At 41.9% G+C, this 15970-nt stretch overlaps 1 long non-coding RNA gene across 1 annotated transcript in view; it reads left to right on the top strand.

Annotated features, from left to right (window-relative positions):
• Nucleotides 1-15970, top strand: part of LOC143793883 (uncharacterized) — a 287791-nt gene that overhangs the window by 251443 nt on the left and 20378 nt on the right. The window contains exon 2 of the long non-coding RNA XR_013220314.1: nt 12351-12411. This is a non-coding gene — a long non-coding RNA (uncharacterized LOC143793883). The remainder of the gene's footprint in view (nt 1-12350; nt 12412-15970) is intronic.

Below are 15970 nucleotides of genomic sequence, written 5' to 3'. Positions count from 1 at the left end.
TTATATGGCGACATAAACCAACAAGAAGGGGAAAGTAAAACACAGCCCTTCAGGCAAAACAGGAAAACAACAAAGAAAACAAAAATGCTGAACACAGTCCATACATTTGCGGGGAGTTGCCCACTCTGGAGCAGCACAGGTTCAGTCTTTCCTCCTCAAAAAGGATCAAACGATCCTCTCTCCAGCCCTGCTGAACCAAGACTGCCTCTGGAACCCAGCTATTTAAGCCCCAGACCACATGCTGTGGTGGAGATAAGGTGTACATCCTCCCACCCGCTCTATGGATGTCCACTAGTGATGAGCGGGTGTGCTCGTTAATCGAGTTTTTCGAGCATGTTCGAGTCTCAACCAAGTATTGCCGGTGCTCGGATGCAATGCTCAGATCCCTGCCCTGCATATTGTGTGGCTTAAAGAAAGGGATTGCCTGCCATACATGGTTAAACTGTAGCCATGTTTAATGGCTATATTACAGCCACGAAACTTGTGGGGCAGGGATCTGAGCATCACATCTGAGCATCGGCAATACTCGGTTGAGATTCGAGCATGCTCAGAAACTTGAGTAACGAGCACACTCGCTCATCACCAATGTCCACATAAAAGCCAGCCCATTATATATTAGATTAACCTCTCACAGCACTTAGTGTGCTGGAGTATATAAAACTCTGGGTATTATATTACTGACGCCATTAAGCATAGTGACACATACCTTCCCTCCAGCACTTTATCAGTGACTTTGTCACAACTATTAAAATACTGTAGGTATTGTAGGTAAGATATTGCTTAAATCCAGTGCTCCGAAAAAAAAACCCAGCAGAGAACAAAAAGGTAAATAGGAATAAAAAGCAAATAATCTATTGAAAATTTGAAATGAAAATAAGAAAATATTAAGTTCTGTGGAATGGTCATCATCCATGGTGCTCAACAAGGAGTTACACACAGTTCCATAACCTCTAGACATTAGCAGTTTTCCTACATTTTAAAAGGTTGATATTGCTTGGCTTGCTCCTCAGAATATAGATGACATTTGCTTTTACACAACTTTTTACCCTTTGCATTGTTTTGCTAATCCATTCTTGGGGGGGATGCTAGTTGATCTACACTTTTATACGCCAACTGGGCAAAACAGCTGTTGGTAGAATATGTTGCAAGGATGGGTATGAGATTTAGTGCTGTGTGTGGAATGTTAAAGATGTGTTAATAACGCTTTGCTACATTCAGTTCCTGTATTAGACATATGAGCCATGCTTTTATCGCTGGGAATGTTTCTAAAAAATACTCTCACTGTTCCCACATTAACTGCAGGATTTATTAATCTTCAGTTTAATACTCAACTTTAAGTATTCTGAGGTCAGTAACTGGTTTTCAGATTTAAAAATATTTTTTATTCTGCATGAATTTTAGATAACATTTCAACATGAAATTTGGTACATAAAAGAGAAAAGATCTATATTTTATAAAATATTTCAGAACAAAATTCATCAAGGCAAATTTACTTCAACATCTTAATTGATATATTTTTGTGTAGATGAAGCTTGATCAACTTCATGGTCCTCTTAGTACTGTTTTCTTGCCTTCTAAATGCTAAAAGATAATGTGCATCCTTTATTCAGATATTGATGTAGGAATCTACGGTGAGTTCTGCAAAACAGCTGATGTTGTTTATTATATGCATTTTACTAGAGGAGCATGTATATGTTGTACTGTTCAGATGAGTATACATTATTAAGCTATCTCTGTAATTTAACTTTTACATAAGTAAACTAGATTCAACAGTGGAAGGAGTACTAAAAATGTGGAATTTGGACAATGTGGATATGAACTGATTCTTCAAAGCACATATATTTTCAACATGATTACATGATGTTAATCAACATACATAATATGTTGAAAGGGAGACAGCAGAGGATTGGATGTTGACTTCATAAAAAATGTCAAGATAAAATAATAAATAAATGAACCTCTTGTTACTTTATTCTCTCCCATTGTATTAAGTTACAACAGAGTTTTCCTGCTGATTGTCGTAAGTTGAGATATACAGCTCAGCCATCAAAACAGATGTATAGCGTTGCTGACTTTCTATTACTAAGATTTGATAAAACAGCTATCTCCATTAAAGCCAATTATTGTACTGTATTGTATGTGTATTGTTTTTAAATAAATGTGTGTGTAATGTGTATATATGTGTAAAGTATATGTGTATAATGTGTACATAATTATTGTGTTTACTAAGATGTGCAATGTATATGGAGGAGCTGCCTGCTCTGGAGCAACACAGGTTCAGTATCTTGTCCTCAGGACACAAACCACTGGAGATCCTCTCTCCAGCCCGGCTGAACCAAGACTGTCTCTTGTGGGTGAAATAAGTATTGAACACATCACTAATTTTCTAAGTAAATAAATTTTCTATTGACATGACATTCTCACTAGATGTCAGTAACAACCCATCCAATCCACACATATAAAAAAATCTAATAATAAACTAAGTTATGTATAATAATGAGAAATGACATAGGGAAAAAAGATATGAAGAAATAAAGGTGCAAAAAGCCATGGAAAGTCATAACACCAGCTGAAATCTATCAGTAATTAGAAAGAAATCCTGCTAGTGAAAAACAATATTAGCTGGTTCAACTGACGGCCTATAAAAAGGTGTCTCGTTACTAAGGTGCCACACAAGGGACATCTCATGATTGGTAAAACCAGTGATCTGTCTCAAGAACTTTCCAACCATATTGTTGTAAAACATACTGATGGCATTGGTTTCAGAAAAATTTCTAAACTACTAAGGGTTTCAGTGAACACTGTTGCTGCATAATCTGGAAGAAGAAAGACAATAATTTCACCATAAACCGATCAGGATCAAGTACTCCCCACAAGATTTCAGACAGAGGAGTGAAATGAATAATCAGTAGAGTTGTTCAAGAGCCAAAAACAACCTGTGGAGAGTTACATAAGAATCTGGAATCTGCAGGTACAATTGTTTCACAGAAAACTATTAAAATCTGCTGCCATCTACCAGGATGATGTCGATGAAAATTGAACTATTTGGGTGCCATAATACACACCATGTTTGGAGGTTAGAAGGCACTGCATATCTCCTCCAAAACACCATACTAACAGTGATGTTTGCAGGTGGGAACATCATAGTATAAAGCTGTTTTTCAGCACACGGCACTGGCAACTTCATGTAATTGAAGGAAAGATGAATGGACAAATGTACCGAGACATTGTTAATAAAAACCTGCTGCCATCTACTAGGATAATGAAGATGAATCAAGAGTGGACATTTCTTCAAGACAATGATCCCAAACACACAGCAAAGGAAACTCACTTGGTTTCACAGAAAGAAAATAAAGCTGATAGTATGGCCTAGCCAATCATCTGCCCTGAATCCAATAGAAAATTTATGGAAGGAACTTAGTCTCAGAGTTTATAGAAGGAGCCCACGTAACCTTCAGGATTTGAAGAGATTTGTGTGGAAAAATGAACCAAAAGCACACCTGAGCAAGGCATGCGACTAGTTTCTCCATACAGGAGCCGTCTTGAGTCTGTCATCACCACCACCGGCCTGTGTACGAAGTGTTAAAAAAAATGTCAGTAAGGCCAAGTGCACATTTGCGTTGTACTTTCTCCCTTCATATCCGCACAGCTGCGCATGTGTCCTGCATACCTATGTTTAACATTGGGGACGCAGGAACATGCATTTGTCTGCGGATGTGTTCGCATGTGTCGTTTTTTCGGGCCCGCCAACTGCACTGGAACGCAACATGTTGCGTTCGGCGGCACGTCAAAAAGACGCACGCGGATGCATCCACAAACGCATGTCCCTGCGTACCTAATGTTAGAGATAGGTACGCAGGACGCATGCGCAGCTGTGTGGATATGAAGGGAAAATGCACGCAGCCCTACACAGGGCTGCCAAACGCAAATGTGCACTTAGCCTTAGCGTGTTCAACACTTTTCGTCATTTCTCATTATTGCACATATCTTAAATTTATAGACATCTATGGTTTTATATCTTTGCCTATGTGGATTGGATGGTTTCTTTCCAACATTTGGTTAGAATTTCATATCAAAAGCAACTTTAGAAATATATTTACTTAGGAAATTGGTAACGTGTTCAATACTTATTTCACCTACTGAATTCACAGGGAATATACTCTCCTTAACATGGATATTTCAGCATCAAGACAGAAAAGTTGTAGAATTATGAAAATAACAGCATCCATAGACATGTTAATGATGAGCAAATCAAAAGATAGATGTTAAAGATAGGTACGTAGGACGCAAGCACAGCTGTGCGGATATGAAGGGAAAAGTACGCAGCCCTACGCTGGGCTGCCAAATGCAAATGTGCAATTAGCCTTAGCGTGTTCAATACTTTTTGTCATTTCTCATTATTACACATATCTTAAATTTATAGACATCTATGGTTTTATGTCTTTGCCTATGTGGATTGGATGGGTTCTTTCCAACATTTGGTGAGAATTTCATATCAATAGCACCTTTAGAAATACATTTACTTAGGAAATTGGTAACGTTTTCAATACTTATTTGACCTACTGAATTTACAGGTTATATACACTCCTTAACATTGATATTTCAGCATCAAGACACAAAAAGTTGTAGAATTATGAAAATCACGGCATCCATAGACAAGTTAATGATGTGCAAATCAAAAGATGGAAACAACATTTTCAAAACATCTTGAATTCTTCAGTAATGACTATAAGCAGTACGCATAGAAAAATATTCACTTATACGCCTTGACATACTATTAGGTTGGAAATAATTTGCTGAGAAATGTTCTGCTGTGCTGAATAGAGATGAGCGAATACGATCACCAAACATAAATTTGGCACAAATATGGCACATACGGATTGGAGATGGAAAAACGAACACATTTTCATAAAATCTGGAAAAATCGGTAACATTCGTAAAAAGTAAGGGAAACTATTTGAATTGCCACTAAAGTATTTTTAGCACTTTGGCTAGGATAGGGGTGGTGTATGATGAGCGGGAGGCACATGTTTGATGAGGGGAGAGGGTGGGGAGAGCTCAGAGGATGGCGTGCTTGTAATTTTTTTTTCTAACTTTATGTATGCACATTGCGGCTAGCCAGTCAGGGCACAGGAAACATCCATAATGTCTAGACACAGCAGCTTGTGCCATTGGCTGCTGAAATCACATGTCTCTCTCTATATAAAGAGCGGACATCTTGTTTTAGCACCATTTTGTCAGTATAACAGTGCAGAGAGGATACTTCTGACTCTGGTCCAGGGTGCTGATAAATTTTAGCTATTTAGCTAGGTTGTTGTTTCTTAGTCAGATAGTTTAGAAAGCTAGTGTCCTGTGTGGCTGTGAAATCGACCTTCCAGCATATTTTTTTTCTTGGGCCATTAGTGAGGTTCACAGACTAAGACAGCAGGGCACATTTCATAGAAGTGTGTTGTGCACTGCTTCTATTGTGCTCCATGCATGAGTAGACCTTTCAAAATCTATTTTTTTCAGTTGCTAACATGATTCAACATGCCGTATCTCACCTTGTCATTTAGTGGCGGTGAAATTCATCTGTGTGCAGAGCTGTTGCAGAGTAAAAAAATTTTTTTTTTCAGTTGTTAACATGATTCAGGATCCATATCCCACTTTCTTATTTAGTAATGGTGAAATTTATCTTTGTGCAGAGCTGTTGCAGAGTTAGGCTGCCGTCACACTAGCAGTATTTGGTCAGTATTAGTGTTGAGCATTCCGATACTGCAAGTATCGGGTATCGGCCGATACTTGCTGTATCGGAATTCCGATACCGAGATCCGATATTTTTGTGATATCGGGTATCGGTATCGAAACAACATTAATGTAAAAATGTGTAAAAGAGAGAATTAAAATAAAAAATATTGCTATACTCACCTCTCCGACGCAGCCTGCACCTTACCGAGGGAAGCGGCAGCGTTCTTTGTTTAAAATTCGCGCTTTTCTTTCCTTTACGTGAGTCCCGGCTTGTGATTGGTTGCGTGCCGCCCATGTGACCGGGACGCAACCAATCACAGCAAGCTGTGACGTAATTTCAGGTCCTTCAGGATTTTAAAATTACGTTCCGGCGTTGTGATTGGTTGCGTCGCAGTCACATGGGAGACGCAACCAATCACAGCAAGCCGTGACGTAATTTCAGGTCCTTAAGGATTTTAAAATTACGTCCCGGCTTTGTGATTGGTCCGCGTCCCGGCAACATGGCCGCCATTAACCAATCACAAGCCGTGACGTCACGGGAGGCTGGACACGCGCGCTTTTTAAAATGGGCGCATGTCCAGCCTCCCGTGACGTCCCGGCTTGTGATTGGTTGCGCCGCGGTCAACCAATCACAAGCCGGGAGGCTGGACACGCGCCCATTTTAAAATTTTAAAATGCGCGCGTGTCCAGCCTCCCGGCTTGTGATTGGTTGACCGCGGCGCAACCAATCACAAGCCGGGACGTCACGGGAGGCTGGACACGCGCCCATTTTAAAAAGCGCGCGTGTCCAGCCTCCCGTGACGTCACGGCTTGTGATTGGTTAATGGCGGCCATGTTGCCGGGACGCGGACCAATCACAGCAAGCCGTGACGTAATTTCGTCACGGCTTGCTGTGATTGGTCCGCGTCCCGGCAACATGGCGCCGTGACCAATCATAAGCCGGGACGTCACTGGAGGCTGGACACGCGCGCTTTTTAAAATGGGCGCGTGTCCAGCCTCCCGTGACGTCCCGGCTTGTGATTGGTTAATGGCGGCCATGTTGCCGGGACGCGGACCAATCACAGCAAGCCGTGACGTAATTTTGTCACGGCTTGCTGTGATTGGTCCGCGTCCCGGCAACATGGCCGCCCTGACCAATCACAAGCCGGGACTTCACGTAACCAAGTAAAAGCGCGAATTTTAAACAAACAACGCTGCCGGTTCCCTCGCTGAGGTCCAGGCTGCGTCGGACAGGTGAGTATAGCGATATTTTTTATTTTAATTCTTTCTTTTACACATTTATATGGATCCCAGGGCCTGAAGGAGAGTTTCCTCTCCTTCAGACCCTGGGAACCATCAGGAATACCGTCCGATACTTGAGTCCCATTGACTTGTATTGGTATCGGGTATCGGTATCGGATTGGATCCGATACTTTGCCGGTATCGGCCGATACTTTCCGATACCGATACTTTCAAGTATCGGACGGTATCGCTCAACACTAGTCAGTATTTTACATCAGTATTTGCAAGCCAAAACCAGGAGTGGGTGATAAATGCAGAAGTGGTGCATATGTTTCTATTATACTTTTCCTCTAGTTGTTCCACTCCTGGTTTTGGCTTCCAAATACTGATGTAAAATACTGACCAAATACTGCTAGTGTGATGGCAGCATAAGAAAAACTTTTTTTAGTTGCTAACTGTCACGCCGTTCTGTCTGTATCTGGTTTTCGGCGTGACAATGCATGTCTTTGCTTTAACCCTTTGCTCTTTTCCCCCTAATTTGAGCTGGGATACTGCTGGCCAGGGGTGTCAAACTGCATTCCTCGAGGGCCTCAAACCATGCGTGTTTTCAAGATTTCCTTCTCATTGCACAAGGTGCTGGAATCATTCTGTGCAGGTGATTAAATGATCACCTGTGCAATACAAGGAAATCCTGAAAACATGACCTGTTTGCAGCCCTTGAGGAATGCAGTTTGACACCCCTGCTGTTGGCTGTTACCTGTATGGAGCCTATTCTAGAATATGCATGTCCCGTAGTATGTGGACAATGATGTTTCCAGAATTCGCGGCAGACTGTGCCCGTCGCTGATTGGTCGAGGCAACCTTTATGACATCATCGTCGCCATGGCAACCATTATGACATCTATGTCGATACTGTGCCCGTCGCTGATTGGTCGAGGCGAATTCGCGGCAGACTGTGCCCGTCGCTGATTGGTCGAGGCAACCTTTATGACATCATCGTCGCCATACTGTGCCCGTCGCTGATTGGTCGAGGCCTGGCGGCCTCGACCAATCAGAGACGCGGGATTTCCAGGACAGTCAGACAGACAGACAGACAGACAGAAAAACCCTTAGACAATTATATATGTAGATATACTCTGCCTTGCGAAAGTATTCGGCTCCCTAGAACTTTTCAACCTTTTCCCACATATCATGCTTCAAACCTAAAGATACCAAATGTAAATTTTTGGTGAAGAATCAACAAGTGGAACACAATTGTGAAGTTGAATGAAATTTATTGGTCATTTTAAATTTTTGTGGAAATTCAAAACCTGAAAAGTGGGGCGTGCAATATTATTCGGCCCCTTTACTTTCAGTGCAGCAAACTCACTCCCGAAGTTCATTGTGGATCTCTCAATGATCCAATGTTGTCCTAAATGCCTAATGATGATAAATATAATCCACCTGTGTGTAATCAAGTCTCCGTATAAATGCACCTGCTCTGTGATAGTCTCAGGGTTGTTTGAAGCACAGAGAGCATCATGAAGACCAAGGAACACAGCAGGCAGGTCCGTGATACTGTTGTGGAGAAGTTTAAAGCCGGATTTGGATATCAAATGATTTCCAAAACTTTAAACATCCCAAGGAGCACTGTGTAAGCGATCATATTGAAATAGAAGGAGTATCATACCACTGCAAATCTACCAAGACCCCGCCGTCCCTCTAAACTTTCATCTCAAACAAGGAGAAGACTGATCAGAGATGCAGCCAAGAGGCCCATGATCACTCTGGATGAACTGCAGAGATCTACAGCTGAGGTGGGACAGTCTGTCCATAGGACAACAATCAGTCATACGCTGCACAAATCTGGCCTTTATGGAAGAGTGGCAAGAAGAAAGCCATTTCTCAAAAATATCCATAAAGAGTGTTGTTTAAAGTTTGCAACAAGCCACCTAGGAGACACAGCAAACATGTGGAAGAAGGTACTCTGGTCAGATGAAACTAAAATCGAACTTTTGTCACCAATGCCAAACGATATGCTTGGCGTAAAGGCAACACAGCTCATCACCCTGAACACACCATCCCCACTGTCAAACATGGTGGTGGCAGCATCATGGTTTGGGCCTGCTTTTCTTCAGCAGGGACAGGGAAGATGGTTAAACTTGATGGGAAGATGTATGGAGCCAAATACAGGACCATTCTTGAAGAAAACCTGTTGGAGTCTGCAAAAGACCTGAGACTGGGACGGAGATTTATCTTCCAACAAGACAATGATCCCAAACATAAAGCAAAATCTACAATGGAATGGTTCACAAATAAACGTATCCAGGTGTTAGAATGGCCAAGTCAAAGTCCAGACCTCAATCCAATCGAGAATCTGTGGAAAGAGATGAAAACTGCTGTTCACAAACGATCTCCATCAAACCTCACTGAGCTCCAGCTGTTTGCGAAGGAAGAATGGGAAAGAATTTCAGTCTCTCGATGTACAAAACTGATAGAGACATACCCAAGTGACTTGCAGCTGTAATCGCAGCAAAAGGTGGCGCAACAAAGTATTAAGTTAAAGGGGCTGAATAATATTGCACGCCCCACTTTTCAGTCTTTGAATTTCCACAAAAATTTAAAATAACCAATACATTTCGTTCAACTTCACAATTGTGTTCCACTTGTTGATGATTCTTCACCAAAAATTTACATTTGGTATCTTTATGTTTGAAGCATGATATGTGGGAAAAAGTTGCAAAGCTCCAGGGAGCCAAAAGGCACTGTATATATATATATATATATATATATATATATATATATATATATATATATATATATATATACTGTACATAGTATATATACATATGTATATATATATAGGTAAAAAAATTAAGGGAACACTAAAATGCCACATCCTAGATATCTCTGAGTTTCAGTTTCAAATCTTAATTCATTACATAGTGGAATGTTAAGAACAATAAAAATTATCAATGTAAATCAAGACTAATACCCCTTGACTGAGTTCGTCATTACCACCTCCTCAGGCAAGGAATTCCAGATTCTCACTGCCCTAACAGTAAAGAATCCTCTTCTATGTTGGTGGAAAAACCTTCTCTCCTCCAGACGCAGAGAATGCCCCCTTGTGACCATCACCTTCCTTGGTATAAACAGATCCTCGGAGAGATACTTGTATTGTCCCCTTATATACTTATGCATGGTTATTAAATCGCCCCTCAGTCGTCTTTTTTCTAAACTAAATAATCCTAATTTTGCTAATCTCTCTGGGTATTGTAGTTCCCTATCCCCTTTATTAATTTTGTTGACCTCCTTTGTACTCGCTCTAGTTCCATCATATCCTTCCTGAGCACCGGTGTCCAAAACTGTACACGGTACTCCATGTGCGGTCTAACTAGGGATTTGTGCAGAGGTAGTATAATGCTCTCATATGTATCCAGACCTCTTTTAATGCACCCCATGATCCTGTTTGCCTTGGCAGCTGCTGCCTGGCACTGGCTGCCCAGGTAAGTTTATCATTAACTAGGATCCCCAAGTGTTTCTCCATGTCAGATTTACCCAGTGGTTTCCCAATCAGTGTGTAATGGTGATATTGATTCCTTCCTCCCATGTGTATAGCCTTAAATTTATCATTGTTAAACCACATCTGCCACCTCTCAGCCCAAGTTTCCAACTTATTCACATCCATCTGTAGCAGAATACTATCTTCTCTTGTATTGACTGCTTTACATAGTTTTGTATCATCTGCAAATATCGATATTTTATTGTGTAAACCTTCTACCAGATCGTTAATAAATATGTTGAAGAGAACAGGTCCCAACACCGACCCCTGCGGTACCCCACTGGTCACAGTGACCCAGTTAGAGAATATACCATTTATAAACACCCTCTGCTTTCTATCACTAAGCCAGTTACTTACCCATTTACACACATTTTCCCCCAGACCCAGCATTCTCATTTTGTGTACCGAGCTCTTGTGTGGCACAGTATCAAACGCTTTGGAAAAATCAAGATATACCACGTCCAATAACTCACCGTAGTCAAGTCTATAGCTTACCTCTTCATAAAAAGTGATTAGATTGGTTTCACAGGAATGATTCCTCATAAACCCATGCTGATATGGAGTTATTCTCATTGAGATAATCCAGAATAACATCCCTCAGAAACCCCTCAAATATTTTACCAACAATAGAGGTTAGACTTACTTGCCTATAATTTCCAGGTTCACTTTTAGGGCCATTTTTGAATATTGGTATCACATTTGCTATGCACCAGTCCTGTGGAACAGACCCCGTCGCTATATCCCTAAATATAAGAAATAATGGTTTGTCTATTACATTACTTAGGTATGGGGAAAAACAGGCCAGTCCATAGCATCAATGCCTTCATTTTGCAGGAACTGCTCACACACTTTAGCTACATGAGGTCTAGCATTGTCATGCATCAGAAGAAACTCAAGGCCCACTGCACCTGCATATGGTCTCACAATGGGTCTGAGGATCTCATTCTGGCACCTAATGGCAGTCAGGGTACTTCTGACTAGCAGATAGAGAGCTGTGTGGCCCTTCAAAGAAATGCCTCTTCACACCTTTTCTGACCCACTGCCAAACCAGTCATACTGGAGGTTGTTTCAGGCAGCAGAATGTTCTCTACAGCATCTCGACTAACGTCTGTCACATGTGCTCAGTGTGAACCTGCTCTCATCCATGAAGAGCGCAGGGCACCAATGTTGAATCTGCCAAATTTGGTATGCTCTGGAAAATGCCAATCACCCTGCACAGCATTGGGATGTAAACATAACACATACTTCTAGATGTCGGGCCCTCATACCACCCTCATAGAGTCTGTTTCTGACAGTTTGAGCAGACACATGTATGTTTGTGGCCTGCTGGAGGTCATTTTGCAGGGCTCTAGCGTTGCTCCCCTGTTTCTCCTTACAAATAAGAGGAGGTAGGGGTCCTGCTGCTGGGTTGTTGTCATCCTATGGCCTCCTCCATGTCTTCTGGTGTACTGGCCTGTCTCCTGGTTTCTTCTACATGTTCTGTACACTGTGCTCACAGACATAGCTACCCTTCTTGCCACAGCTCGCATTGATATGCCATCCAGGATGAGCTGCACTACCTGAGCAACTTCTGTGGGTTGTTTTCATGCTACTGTACTGTACCTCTAGGGGTGAGAGCATTGAGAAAATGCAAAAGTGGCCAAAATAACAACCAGAAAGGAGGAGAACAGAGAAATGGTCTCGGGTCCCCCCCCACCCTCAGAAGCACTCATGCATACCTGTTGTCTGTTCGAGTTGCACAACAACAGGAACATGAATGCCAGAAATGTGTCAGAATGTGTTTCATCATCAACATAAAATAAAGCTTGACGATTTTATCGAGATGTGCTTTTCCTGGTACTTTTTTTGGATTTCTCTGCAGGTCAGCAGCATTGGATATGGCACTCACTACAATGAAAACAGACATATGTTGGTCAAGTATGGTGAGACCTTTTTTCTTTTTCAAAGTTTTGTTCTAATGTAGGTGATTAGGGTTTACTGAATGCATTGTGCCAACTGTAAAGTGTGGTGAGGTTGTTACGCTACGTGGTTGTCATCTAGGGATTGTCTCAGGCAACTTAAGTTCCAGGTGAAAGAAAACTTAATGTGTCAGCATAAAAAAGACAGACTGCAAAATTTTGTGAAAAAATTCCTTCCCAGCAGAGTGGCGTCTGTTTTAGCAGAAAAGGGGGGAAAACTCCATGTTAATTAGTGATGAACGAGTATACTAGTTGCTCGGGTTTTCCCGAGCATGCCCGTGTGGTCTCCGAGTATTTGTAGGCGCTCGGAGATTTAGTTTTCGTTGCCTCAGCTGCATGATTTAAAGCTGATAGACAGATTGAATACATGTGGGGATTCCCTAGCAACCAGGCAACCCCCACATGTACTCAGGCTGGCTAGCAGTCGTAAATCATGCAGCTGCGTCAACAAAAACTAAATCTCCGAGCAGTTACAAATATTCGGAGACCACCCGAGCGTGCTCGGAAAAACCTGAGCAATGAGTACACTCGCTCATCACTAATGTTAATGCTTACTGCTTTAAAATGGGATGTCATAAAAGCTTCAGTAGGTGTAATATATAGATGTTCTAATACTTTGGTTCCTATAGTGAATGACAGCAGACATAAAATATACGTGAAATTTTCCCTTTTCAAGTTGTAAAGTGTAAGTGTTAAAAATATGATAATATTCTTTTCTTGACACAAAATTCCCTTTAGCCTACTGTGTTAAATATAAGTTGAAGGTAATATTGTTGTAAAATGGTCTATGTCTACCATAGCACATGTAGTGTCGAAGACAAGTAGCAATTGTGTACACACAGTGCTTTATCAGATTTACATAGTTTCTGTAGAAATGCATTTAATAAGATCTTGGCAGCAGTAGCAAGGATTTCCCTACTCTGTGTCCTCTTGCTAAATTCCTTCCATGATTGCTTCTTCTTGTGGATGGAATGAATTTGAAGAATGAAGCTTTGAAACTCTGTAAAATAACAAATTACTAGATAGTAACAGGTCTATTTTTTTTAATCAAAGGCGGTTTCGGTAGGCTTACTGGTACCTTTTTTTATTGTTGAAAGTGATACACACACACACACACACACACACACACACACACACACACACACACACACACACACACACACACACACACACACACACACACACACACTATACATATATATACAGTGGCATGTAAAAGTTTGGGCACCCCTGGTCAAAATTACTGTTATTGTGAATAATTAAGCAAGTTGAAGAGGAAATGATTTCTAAAAGGGCTAAAGTTAAAGATAACACATTTAGGCTGCCGTCACACTAGCAGTATTTGGTCAGTATTTTACATCAGTACTTGGAAGCCAAAACCAGGAGAGGGTGATAAATGCAGAAGTGGTGCATATGTTTCTGTTATACTTTTCCTCTATTTGTTCCACTCCTGGTTTTGGCTTACAAATACTGATGTAAAATACTGACCAAATACTGCTAGTGTGACGGCAGCCTAAAGGTACCTTCACACTAAACGATATCGCTAGCGATCCGTGACGTTGCAGCGTCCTAGCTAGCGATATCGTTGAGTTTGACAGGCAGCAGCGATCAGGATCCTGCTGTGATATCGCTGGTCGTTGGTTAAAGTTCAGAACTTTATTTGGTCGTCAGATCGCCGTGTATCGTTGTGTTTGACAGCAAAAGCAACGATACCAGCGATGTTTTACAATGGTAACCAGGGTAAATATCGGGTTACTAAGCACAGGGCCGCGCTTAGTAACCCGATGTTTACCCTGGTTACCAGTGTAAAATGTAAAAAAACAAACAGTACATACTCACCTTCGCGTCCGCTTCCTGCACTGACTGAGCGCCGGCCGTAAAGTGAAAGCACAGCACAGCGGTGACGTCACCGCTCTGCTGTTAGGGCCAGCACTCACAGTCAGTGCAGGAAGCGGACGCCGGGGGACGCGAAGGTGAGTATGTACTGTTTGTTTTTTTACATTTTACACTGGTAACCAGGGTAAACATCGGGTTACTAAGCGCGACCCTGCGCTTAGCAACCCGATGTTTACCCTGGTTACCCGGGGACCTCGGCATCGTTGGTCGCTGGAGAGCGGTCTGTGTGACAGCTCTCCAGCGACCAAACAGCGACGCTGCAGCGATCGGCATCGTTGTCTGTATCGCTGCAGCGTCGCTTAGTGTAAAGGTACCTTAAGTCTGTATTTCGGGCAAAAAAATATGTATATTATTCTTTTATATAACTTTGACATTAATTAGTCTGTTAGGGTTATAACCTGTTAACTATCATTGTTAGGAAAGGCCAGGTGATGCAAATTTCCCAGCTTTATAAAAACCCAGCCTCCTCTGTTGTGAATTTGGATTCTGGGCTCCCCCGGTGGCTACTGGTGGAATTGAACTGGTGTCTTCATCTTCTCTGTTCACCTGTTCCCATCAAGATGTGGGAGTCGCTATATAACCTTGCTGCTCTGTTAGTTGCTTGCCGGTCAACAATGTTATCAGAAGCCTCTCTGTGCTTGTTTCTGCTCCTAGACAACTACTAGATAAGTTGGACTCTTGTCCATGTTTGTTTTTGCATTTTGTTCCAGTTCACAGCTGTAGTTTCGTTACTGTGTCTGGAAAGCTCTTGTGAACGGGAATTGCCACTCTGGTGTTATGAGTTAATGCCAGAGTTTTAAAGTAATTTCTGGATGGTGTTTTTGATAGGCTTTTCAGCTGACCATGAAAGTGCCCTTTCTGTCTTCTGCTATGTAGTAAGTGGACCTCAAATTTGCTAAACCTATTTTCATACTACGTTTGTTATTTCATCTCAACTCACCGCCAATACATGTGGGGGGCCTCTGTCTCCTTTCGGGGAATTTCTCTAGAGGTGAGCTAGGACTAATATTTTCCTCTGCTAGCTTTATTTAGTCCTCCGGCTGGGCTGGGCATCTAGAATCAACGTAGGCATGCTACCCGGCCACTGCTAGTTGTGCGTTAGGTTTAGTTCATGGTCAGCTCAGTTCCCATCTTCCAAGAGTTAGTTCCTATATATGCTTATGCTATGTTCTCTTGCCATTGAGATCATGACAGTTTGACCGGCCCGCAAAGTGTTAATTGTTTGGGCTGAAGCAGGAGAAAAAGAAGTGTTGAAGGGAAATTTTTTTTTTTTCCCCTCAGAGTTTTGCTGCCTAGCCCTTAATTGCTGTCTAGCTGCTTCTTACCTCCTCTTAACCCTTGAATGGCTCTGTGTCCACCTGTTTGTAATGGATCTTCAGAGTGTAACTGCAGGTTTGAATAATCTCGCCACGAAGGTACAAAATTTGCAAGATTTTGTTTGTCATGCACCTGTATCTGAGCCGAGAATTCCTTTGCCGGAATTTTTCTCGGGGAATAGATCCGGGTTTCAGAATTTTCGAAATAATTGCAAATTATTTTTGTCTCTGAAATCTCGCTCTGCCGGAGACCCTGCACAGCAGGTCAGGATTGTGATTTCCTTGCTCCGGGGCGACCCTCAAGACTGGGC

The sequence above is a fragment of the Ranitomeya variabilis genome, chromosome 1 (genome assembly GCF_051348905.1).
Source record: "Ranitomeya variabilis isolate aRanVar5 chromosome 1, aRanVar5.hap1, whole genome shotgun sequence".
NCBI lineage: Eukaryota > Metazoa > Chordata > Amphibia > Anura > Dendrobatidae > Ranitomeya > Ranitomeya variabilis.
This window is presented reverse-complemented; position numbering and strand designations above follow the sequence as displayed.